This window comes from Octodon degus, unplaced genomic scaffold (assembly GCF_000260255.1).
Source record: "Octodon degus isolate 3935 unplaced genomic scaffold, OctDeg1.0 scaffold00127, whole genome shotgun sequence".
In the NCBI taxonomy this organism is placed as follows: Eukaryota; Metazoa; Chordata; class Mammalia; order Rodentia; family Octodontidae; genus Octodon; species Octodon degus.
In genome coordinates this window covers 8,064,738-8,075,624 of record NW_004524703.1, presented here as the reverse complement: position 1 = coordinate 8,075,624, position 10,887 = coordinate 8,064,738, and the positions used below count along the sequence as shown (strand labels likewise).

General features: G+C 35.1%; 1 non-coding gene across 1 annotated transcript; it reads right to left on the bottom strand.

The window, feature by feature from the left end:
- Nucleotides 1–10,234: 10,234 nt before the first annotated feature.
- LOC111812532 lies at nt 10,235–10,351 on the bottom strand. Its single transcript, XR_002818023.1, has one exon. It is a non-coding gene; the product is annotated as a small nucleolar RNA SNORA24 (small nucleolar RNA).
- Nucleotides 10,352–10,887: the final 536 nt, after the last annotated feature.

The window sequence follows — 10,887 nt, the reverse complement described above, 5'->3', positions numbered from 1 at the left end:
AGAGAGAGAGAGAGAGAGAGGTGGCGTGGGGATGTTACTCAGTGGAAGAGTGTCCCCATGCATCAGGGAATTCCATTATCAACAAAGGGAAAAGAAATGCAAGAAAGACAAAACAGGAAAGACAAAGAAGGAAGCAAAGAAAGGAAGAAATAGACAAAAATTTTATACTCACTCTCAGAATAGCAAAGGGTCTCGTTTCAGGTAAAATTATACATATACAGAAAAAGTATTTAAGTATGAAAATAGCCATTTGAAGACAATTGAGAATGTATAGAAACAAGTACAAATTTAAAGATACCAAATCCACAATTCAAAGAGAATTATGGTGAATAATTGGTGGGTGCCTCAATCTGCTACCAAGTTAGTTTGCATGGAGAGAGAACACACAGAGACAAGGAATTGGGACTGCCTTCCAGTTTGCTTACTAAGAGGAAAAATGCTGGCCAGGAGTCCTAGCACTTTTTTTGGTGACTTCAGAATGCCAGAGAGCAAGAACTCTCAAGAATAGCAAAGGGTCTCGTTTCAGGTAAAATTATTATTGGAACTCTCAAGTTGTCACGTCACATCTATGGAGCACTGTGTAGGATTTTTTTTAATGTACTTAGTACAGGGTCTATAGAGTCTCACTACACAGATTGGACTTGTCGTGCTCCTCCTGTGTTTCAGCCTCTCAAGCCCTTGGACTACAGGCATGCAACACCACACTCAGTCTCAATGGCCCTCACAGTGCACCCCGGGGGCAAGGCTGGTACAGCCGGCGGGGATCGAACCCTTGGCCTCTGCGTCTGCCTAAACTGGCACTTTAATCTGCTGAGCTATCTGGCCAGCCCGAGTGTAATTTTAATAAGTGTATAAAGGTACAATGATCAAAATCACAGTAACTACCATATATAGCCTCTGAAAAATTTATTACTTCTTTTAATTATGAACTACCAAAACCTGGTGTATTTTTTGAAATGCACATTTAGTTATTTCAGCCATAGTTATCCTCCTGTACTACAGTATACTAAAATGTATTCTTTCTATCCAACTGCCTTCAGGTTATCCTGAACCACAAACTACCTTCTCTCCATTTTCCCCTTCCTCATCCTCTTCCCCAGCCTCTAGTAACCAACATTCTACTCTGTACTTTTATGAGACCACCTTATTGAACTACAAAATACAAATGTTACAACTGATAACATGCAAATACAAAGGGTATTTGGAAGTATTTTGAGAAGCTATATGTTATCAAATTAGGAAATCTGCAAGAAATGGATAAATTCCTAGGTACACATTAAGTTCTAAGATGGAACTACAAAGGAATAGAAAGCCTAAACAGACTATGAAAAAAGAAATTGAATTACAAATGCTCCCAACAACAACCACAACAGCAACAACAAAAACAAAACCTATGATGAAATGTTTTCACTGCTGTTTTAATAAACATACATTTATTTCTTTATTTATTATAATTTAGGGAAGGGTCTACAGGGTTTGCAGGGTCTCACTACTAGATCAGACTCATAGTGATCTGCCTGTTTACAGCCTCCCAAAAGCTGGGATTATAGGCAAGCGCCACCATGCCCAGTCTCAATTGCTGTCTCAGCACGCCTCGGGGGCAAGGCCAGCACAGCACACTGGGGATTGAACCCCAGTTCCTGCATCTGCCTAAGCAGGCTCCTTAATTTGCCAAATTATCTGGCTGGCCCTTTAGTAAACTTTTAAAGAAGAATTACCATCAGTTTCACTTAAACTACTAAAAAAAGTAAAAGGAGGGAATTCTTCCAAATGTCTCCTAAAATATGAGCTTTTATAAAGAAATCTGAAGTCGTTGATTCCAGTTCTGCAGTATGAGACTGCCTTCTGTGTTCAAAGATAGGATTTAAAAAACAGTCTCTCTGCTCCTTAACATTGAGAGGTTACCTCAGGGTACTCAGGAGTTTTGTGCTTTCTTGCATTATCTAAATTAACTCTTCCTTTCTATTCCTCTGCCCTCTTTCCATGCTGTAGTTTGGATTTTAAATGTCTCCCAAAGACCTAGTGCTATAGGTTTAGTCTGCAGTCTGTGGTGTGACTGGGAGGTGGTCAAGAGTAGAAAGTGGGACCTACTGAACAGTCATAGGCTATTCTGTACCCATGAAGGGGAGTGTGAAATGCAGAACACCTTTCTGTTTCTCACTTGCTATCTGGTAAATTGGTGAAGGAGATTGCTTTTCTTTTGCTTCCACATACAGTACTGTGCAACCGCAATCCCTCAGCAACAGCACCCATCAGTGGATGGAAACCTGCACAACCGAAGCAACCCTTTCCTCTTTTGAAGTCAATTACCTCAGTTACATATTTCTTATGTTAATAGAAAACTGATTAACACTCTTCTTTTTTCTATCTTCTAAGAGTTGCACCTAGAAATCAGCCACTTAAAAGTTTAGACCATTATAACTAGAATTCTAGGTGAACAGCGCCAGAAAGTTTTCTGGGAGGACCTGATCTACCACATTTTTGAAAGAAGAGCTCACGTCTTCGTGACTCGAGATCAAATTGATTTTGCCACATAACTGAGTCAAAGTTTTCATGATTTAATCATTAAGGATTTTTTTTATCTTAGTGAAATGTTCATCAAAAGAATTTCAAAGGAATCGACAAAGTTTACTAATGATGTTACTTATTTTACAACTAAAATTTTAACTTTTCCCAACATGTAAAGCAGTCTAACACAGTCAGTCACCTTAATTTGCTACTCAAGCTAAAGTTTCATTGCAGATATCAGTCGTGAGCAAGTTAACGCAAATTTGCAAAATCAGAAGAAAGACGAAGATCACTTTTATATTAGAGTAAGTTATCATAATTGTTTCTCATGTCTTCATCAAAAGCTCCATAAAGACTGATAAATTAAGCAGTAAATTTAACACATTTCTAAGTTTTATGCTAACATTGATGTTTTCCACCTTGTGGCATTGTGAAGGAAATACCTGCAGGCACCTATTGACACTACTGATGGACGATCAGAATATCTGGTCTGTAAGTTCTGTTAAAATATGCTATCATACTATTAGACAAGTCTAGCAACATATATCCTTATTGATTTTAAATTGTTTTAATATGGAAATCATTTGAAGGTGTGTGCATTATTGATTTTGCAATCATACACTCTAAAAATATACATATTTCCTAAGATCTAAAATATGGACTGACCACTACAAAAACATTAATGATCAAACATTTTCTTTTAATAGCCAGTTGTTTAAATATATCTTAAGAGTATGTGAAAAAGCATTTTGATAGCAGCATTCATAGTGATATTGTTAGCTAACTTCTTCTTATTATTGCAAAATACTTAAGATAGTCTATTTGTAAAGAGTAAAGGTTTACTAAACTCAGTAAACCAGTTTTGTTGATTCTGGTCTATGATAGTTGTCCCCTTTGCTTAGGACTTGTGTTGAAAAAGTGCATCATGGCAGGGCTAAAACTGTTTTGCCAGGCAGCAGAAAAGAGAGAGAGAAGAAGGCCAAGTGTAGCATAATCCTTTTTAATGTCACATTTTGATCCAAAATGCTCCCATGTCCCTCACCTCTTAAATGTTCCATCTTCTCCCAGTGTACCATGCTATGGATCAAGGCTTCACAACGTGGGCCTCTGGGAACTATTTAAAGTCAAAAATATAATAGATACTCACATTTTAAATTTGGTGATCACTTTTAAATTTTTATTAATGTGTTTGTAATACATATGTGTCTGGAAATACACACACACACACACACACACACACACACACACACACACAGAGTCTATTCCCTTTTGATACTTTTATCTTCTTCACCTGATACCCATACTTCCTCAGGCCCCTATTCAATCTCCAAAGATGCCTACCTCTCTGTGTTCTCATTTATTTTACTCTTAAATTTGTTTATATAGTATATTACTTATGTTTTGGATTTTTCATGTAAGAGACCATGTGAAGTTTACTTTTTTATGTGTGGCTTATTTTGCTATTGATGGATATTATGGTCTCAAGATATATTCATTTTCCTGAAAATGACATCATCACATCTTTTATGGCTGAGTAATATTTGAAAAAAATAGGTATATATATATATATAATCACTGAATAATAGTCCCTGGATACACATAAACATATGCATATGAAACATGTACACGATGTTACATTTCCCATTTTCCCATTTTCTTTATCTGTTTATATGTTGATGAGCATCTAGGATATGTGTAGAGCTTGGGTGTTGTGAATTGCAGTTATAAACATGGGTATGAATACAACACTATAGTAGGATATCTTTCAGTCTTTGGAGAATATACTAGGGGAGGAATATCCAGTCATATTGAATTGCTACTTCAGTTTTATGAGGAATCTCCATATTGATTTCCATATTAGTTGTACTAGTTCACATTTCTACAAAAATATAGAAAAGTTACATTTCTCCAGATCCCTTAATAACATTTGATTTTTTATTGTTATGATACCATTTGATAGGAGTGGTATGGAATCTCACAGTTGTTTGATTTGGATTTCCGTAATGGCTAAAGATGATGGGCACTTGTTCCTGTACTTACTGACCATCAAGAAATGCCTACTCAGTTCATTTGGTCATTTTTTGATCAAAACACTTGTCTTCTGGGGGAGGTAATTGAAAGGATTGTTCTTTGCATATTCTTGATACTAATCCTCTTCAGAAGTATAGCTGCAAAATTAGTCAATCAATATAAGCACTAACTGTTCATTTCAATGAACTAATAGAAATTAGTAGTACAATTTGCATGACTTTATGTAGTAATCTGAGCTATTACTTTGAAGATAATATACAATATAACCATTGTTAATTTCCTGTCATTTTGTTTTGAAATTCTGTATCATTTCTACTGTTTTTTGAATTCTCTTTAAAATAAAAAGTAATCTGAAAGTAAAATAAGTGCAACTGGCAACATTTCTTGTAGATTGTCCTAATGTTCCCCCTATGTTATCACTCAGTAGTTTAAAAGTTTTGTTTTTAAGTCTAGGTCATTGATCCATTTTGATTTGATATAGGTACTGAGAGATAATGGGTTTACTGTCATCTCTCTTTATGGGAATAACCATTTTTCCTGCATCATTTGTTAAAGAAGCTATATTTCTCCATTGGATGTTATTGGATCCTTTTTCAAAAATTATTTTGCTGAAGGTACCAGAGTTTATTTTTGTGCTTTGAATTCAATTTGGCTACATGCCCATTTTTTATGTATTTAGTACAGAGTTACAGGGTCTCACTACACAGATCGGACTCATAGTGATCCCCCTGTTTTCGGTCTCTCAAGTACTGAAATTACAGGTGCGTGCCACCATGCCCAATCTCAGTCACTGTCTTGGCATGCCCTGGGGACAGGGGCAGCATGGCACACTGGGGATCAAACCCCAGTCCCTGGGTCTGCCTAAGCAAGCACTTTAACCTTCTGAGCTATCTGGCTGGCACTGCATGTCCATTTTTATGGTCAGTGCCATGCTGGTTCTCTTACTATAGTTTTGTAATAAAACTTGAATTTTCTTGCTTTTTTTTTTCTTTACCTCTTCTGGGTTTCTTCTGGTTCCATGTAAATTTTATGATTTTTTTCTAGTCCTTTGACGTTTGTATTTCAATAAGAATTAGTAATTGTATGCATCACCTTTTAAGATGACCCTCTTGTATTAATTCTGCCTATCCAGGATGGGGGAAGTCTTCCCATTTTCTCATATCCCCCTCAATCTCTTTCTGCAGAGTCCTGCAGTTCCATTATGGAGATCTTTTACCTCTTGAGTTACATGAATTTGTATGTATTTAATATTTTAAATTATTATTATTATTTTTTTTTTGAGGAACCAGGGATTGAACTCAGGCCCTTGTGCTTGTCAGGGAAGCGCTTATTCCACTGAGCCATCTCCCCGGCCCCTTTTAAACTATTATGTATTAAATTGTATTTCTTATTTCTTTCTAGATGAGATCATTATTGTTTAATAGGAGTGCTATTAATTTTTTTATTGATTCTGTATCTTGTTACTTCACTGAAATTTTTATTAAAACTAATAAGAATTTTTTGGTGAAAATTTTTGTTTCTTCTGTGTAAAAGATCATATTATCCTCAAACAAAGACAGCTCAACCTATTGTTTCCTATTTATGTCTTTCTTTTTCCTGAATGCTCTGCCTAGAGTTCATGCACTATACTGAAAAGGGTTGGTGAATATGGATACCCTTCAATCACTCCTGAGAGCCACATAAAATGACTAGAAATTGATATTCTTATTCATTTAAGCAGACATGGATCCTAAGGAAACACTAGTATTCTTTAACTATGATAGCAATACCTATAAAAATTTTTTCATAAACCAAAAATAGTTAGCTAGAAAAATACAAATGCAAAGCCACATTGTCATATTTCACACAAATACATAAAAAGCCTGGCATTCTGTAACATCTTCAAATGGCTTAAAGAGACTGAAAAAGGACTGACATATAAAATAAAAAACAAATTCTTATCCCTAGACTATCCTCAACTGTGATTCCTTAAAAGTGACCACTTTAAAAATTTATCATTGTAATTCTTTTGATGAAGTGTACATAGCCTGAATTTATGCCCATTTCTGAATTCCAGATCTGATTTATTAATAGCTAAGAATGTAAGTCATGGAAATTCCTCCAGTTTCTTCATTCACTTCTCCCAAATTTTATGTCCCATAACATTATCCTTATTTATGTGAAACGTCTTATAATTATATGTCAATCTGTCAATGTTAAATTTTTATTTTAATGTTCTCCCAAGTATAGTAGTGAAATAATGCATGCCTAATGTTCTCTTTTACTTCATAAACTCCTCTATTTCTCAGCTGTTTATAACATTTTGATATTATTTAAATATTAATTTAATATTTAAAATAACTTAAACATTTTAAATTAAGACTGTTATGATGCTTAAATTATGATTAATATTCACAATTCTATCTTCTTTATTTTTTACTCTAGGGTCCTTCAAAAGGGAAAACTAATAAGTAGTATTTCTTCTATTTTTTGTTGTATAAATATTCATTTAAGTACAATAGATGAAATAAAATTTGTGGAGAAGGTGATAGAGCTTAAATCTACTGAACTTGCTGCTCCAAGTGAATAGTTCAACAAACAAGTTACATATTATGTTTTTCAATTATTATTATAAAATGTCTTTCTATGATTATAATAAAAACATTGAAAGGTAAGTGTTGCCTTTTGGGGTTTCCCAATGACCTGTTTAATTTTTGTTTTCTTCCTTACTTAAGACATTACTAATTATATTCTGTTTCTTTATAGTAATTTTTATTGCATGAATATATTTCATCAAGAATTCTGTGATCTCCTTTCTTAATTTTAATTAATTGCATGTTTGCTGGGGCTGGGGAGATAGCTCAGAGGCATAAATGCCTACTGGGCAAGCACAGCCTCCTGAGTTCTATCCCTGGTACCTGGTACAAAAAAAAAAAATTGCAAGCTTGCTAACCTTGTTGTACAGCTGTGAACTTGAGATATTGTTTTCTTTCACTCTAGAATGAAGTCTGTAGACAAATATGTAATACAATACCTTCTGGAGCTCCTTCTAATGCTTTGAATGACATCATTCAATAGTGGTTTTAAAATTTAAATTTGAAGAGATTAACCTCTTCACAATATACCAGTATATATTTGGGTAGAATTAATGTTTACATCAGTACATGTTTTATGAAAAATTTGAACATGTTTTCTACCAAATTTCTTGGTACAAGTGGTCATTGCTTTTACATTTCTGGTTTCCAAAGTCTGCGAGTTTAGGAAAAGTTCCATTGTTCATCATAATCTTAATGATTTCTCATCTTCTTTATGATCTTAATTACCTCGTGCACTTTTATTGACTCCAAGCCTGTATTTCAAACTTATGTTTCTGCAATGTCTACAGAATAAACTCAAAACCAAAACTATAGATTAATTAAATTGGAAAAATTAAATATTGATTAATTAGATTCATTTACCTGTGCACATTTGTGGCAAAATGGCTTGAGGATGCAACTTCAAAATTAAAAATGCTCTCCAAAGAATCAAGTGAAATGAAAATCTCCACATTCCAAATTCCATTTGTAGTTTCCCGTACGCAGGCATGGTTCCAAGCACTGTCCTTTTGAGAAACGGCGATGCATAAATCAAAGAGTCCATGAGACAAAAGCAACTCAATTGCTGTGCTCAGCTTCTCCCCACATTCAATGAGAAACATTTCTCTAGGGAGGCAAGCTAGCAAAAACTGCAGCATAAAAGCCAGAAACACCTTAAGGATGTTTCTTGTACTACCCTTTATGTGTGTTTATGGCACTCTGCCACAAGGCAATTCTGTAATGGCTATTGTACTGGGAGGTGGTAAAATTATGTAGTCTAGGTTATGGTTTGCGCTTATAGGATGGATTAATTTATGTGTATCTATTATAGCATTTAGAAATATGAGAGCACTGTTTAATGTTCAGAAGGTTTTTCATAAATATGTCTCTCAACTCAGTTTTTCTTAGATATTAAGCAGTAATGGTTGAGGTTATACCTAGACAAGTAATTGGATTGCAAATATTCTATATTTGTGACTCAGTATAATACGACACTCAAGACAGTCAGCTGAGTTGGTAAAAGAATAAAATGACTTGTGAATGTTGAGGTACAAAATTGGAAAATATGCCACAAAATAAATAAAACAACTCTAGGGCCAGCCAAATAGCTCAGTGGATTAAAGTGTCTGCAAGCAGGCACCGGGGCTGGGGGTTCAATCCCCTAGCCTTCCATGCCAGCCCCCCCCTAGGGTGCTCTGAGATAGCAATTGAGACTGGGCGTGGTGGCACACTCCTGTAATCCCAGCTCTTGGGAGGCTGTAAACAGGCGAATCACTATGAGATCAACCTAGTAGTGAGACTCTGTACACACTACAGACCCTTCCTTAAATACAACAAATAAACAAATAAATAAATAAACACATCAACACTAATATGGAAGAGAGATTGTTCTGCCAAATACCAAAGAAGAAGCCCATATACTTACCCCAAAAAAGTATAGGAACAAAGATTGTTATTAAACTCTGTGTGTGTGTGTGTGTGTGTGTGTGTGTGTATTGTGCATATATGTGTATGTTACATCTGAAGCACTAGGGATTGAACTCAAGGGCTTCATCCTAAACTACATTCACATTTCACTTTTTATTTTTCATTTTGAGACAGAGTCCCACGAAGATTCTAAATGGCCTAGGTTTACTTCAAAATTGTGATCTTCCTGCTTCAGCCTCCTTAAGTGGTGGAATTACAAGAATATACAACAAAGTCTAGCTTGCTATTAATTTTTTAATGATGATATCAAGAAAACAATAAGCGCAAAACACTTTCCCCTAAATGTAGCAAGCACATTTTGCATTTTCATGCCAACATATTTAGGAGTGATGAGACAAATACTTAAAATTAGAAAATTCAACAAAAATGCATTATTTCTACCATAAGGCAAACTTGAATCTGCAATTTTGCATGACAGTTTTGGGCAGGAGTCACAGGTGCATGCTTCATTCTCATTTAGATGATGTATCTCACATCATTGGCTCCTGTAGGTATTTGTACTTTAGTCCCTCCATTGGAAACATGGCTTCATACATGCAACTGGAAAAGACTTAAATATTTTTATTAATGTACAACATATAGATACAATTGCACATCTCAAGAATCTGCAGCCAGAAGCACTTTGTAAAGTGAGTAAAGCCATACAACCATGTTGAACATCATCCATACCCCAGAGACTTCTCTCATGTCTGTCACATGGATTAACAATATTCCAAATGGTTACATTGTAGAATACTTTTGCCTGTTTGGACATCCTTTTCTCAGGATTATAAAAACATGTTCCATCTCATGACAGAGTAGCCTTATTTCGTTGACACTTGGCATTCCATTTTATGAATATGTCAAAATGTATCCATCCATTTTACTCTTTTTTTTGTATCAAGAAAGTATCTTTAATACTGAACAATTGAGACATATTCAAAATACTGCTTTGGTAGTTTCTGAATTATTCAAAACGCCCACTTTCACCCTAAGTTTGATGACCCACTGCAACATGCTGCGTAAGGCTTCACCCTGTTACCACTGATTTTCTTGATTACCTTGCCCTGTTTTCATGAGCCATCAGCCCGGAGTTCTGCTTCCTAGAAACATCTGAACACTCATTAGAACAGTTTGCCGGATAATCTGGCCTCCTCCAAGTTTTAAACAGCAAAGAATGTTACTTGTGCCAGTCAGAATCTGGTACCAATTAAATGGTGACAGCTTTGCCAATAAACAAGAATATGCTCTTCCATGGCTAGGAAGTCATTTTACTCTTGACATACATAGTCCACAATAGGTCTTTATTCTCCAGAAGGACTACCATGAGCATTCAAGTACACATCTTTGATAACTTATGCCATGATGTCTGTCTGCTTGGTAGTTTTTGCAGTGAAACTGTTGAGCAACTGTGCTTTCTTAGGTTAAGTTTAGTAGATTCTTTCAAGAATTATTTCCAAACTAACTGGGCCAAATTTGTGCATCAGCCATCAGTGTTCAAGCACTTCTATTGCTGATTAATTAATATCTGTTAGATTTTTATGGTTTCTAGTCTATTCTGTGGCGTGTAAAGGCATCTCATTCTGGTTTACATTTGAAAGTTAATGAAGGCAGGTGATGAAAAGAGTTCCTCATTAGAATTGTTGGTACATGGTCATCTACTTCAGGAAACTTCCTTTCTGAGGTTATTTTCTACTTCTTTCAGATGATGATCTTGTTTGCTATGTATCAACAGTTATTCTTTGAGTATTTTTAATTCAAGTCTATTTTTTGATAGATGAAATTATTCGACAACAAAATCATTAATTTTAAGGACTGGAAGCCTATT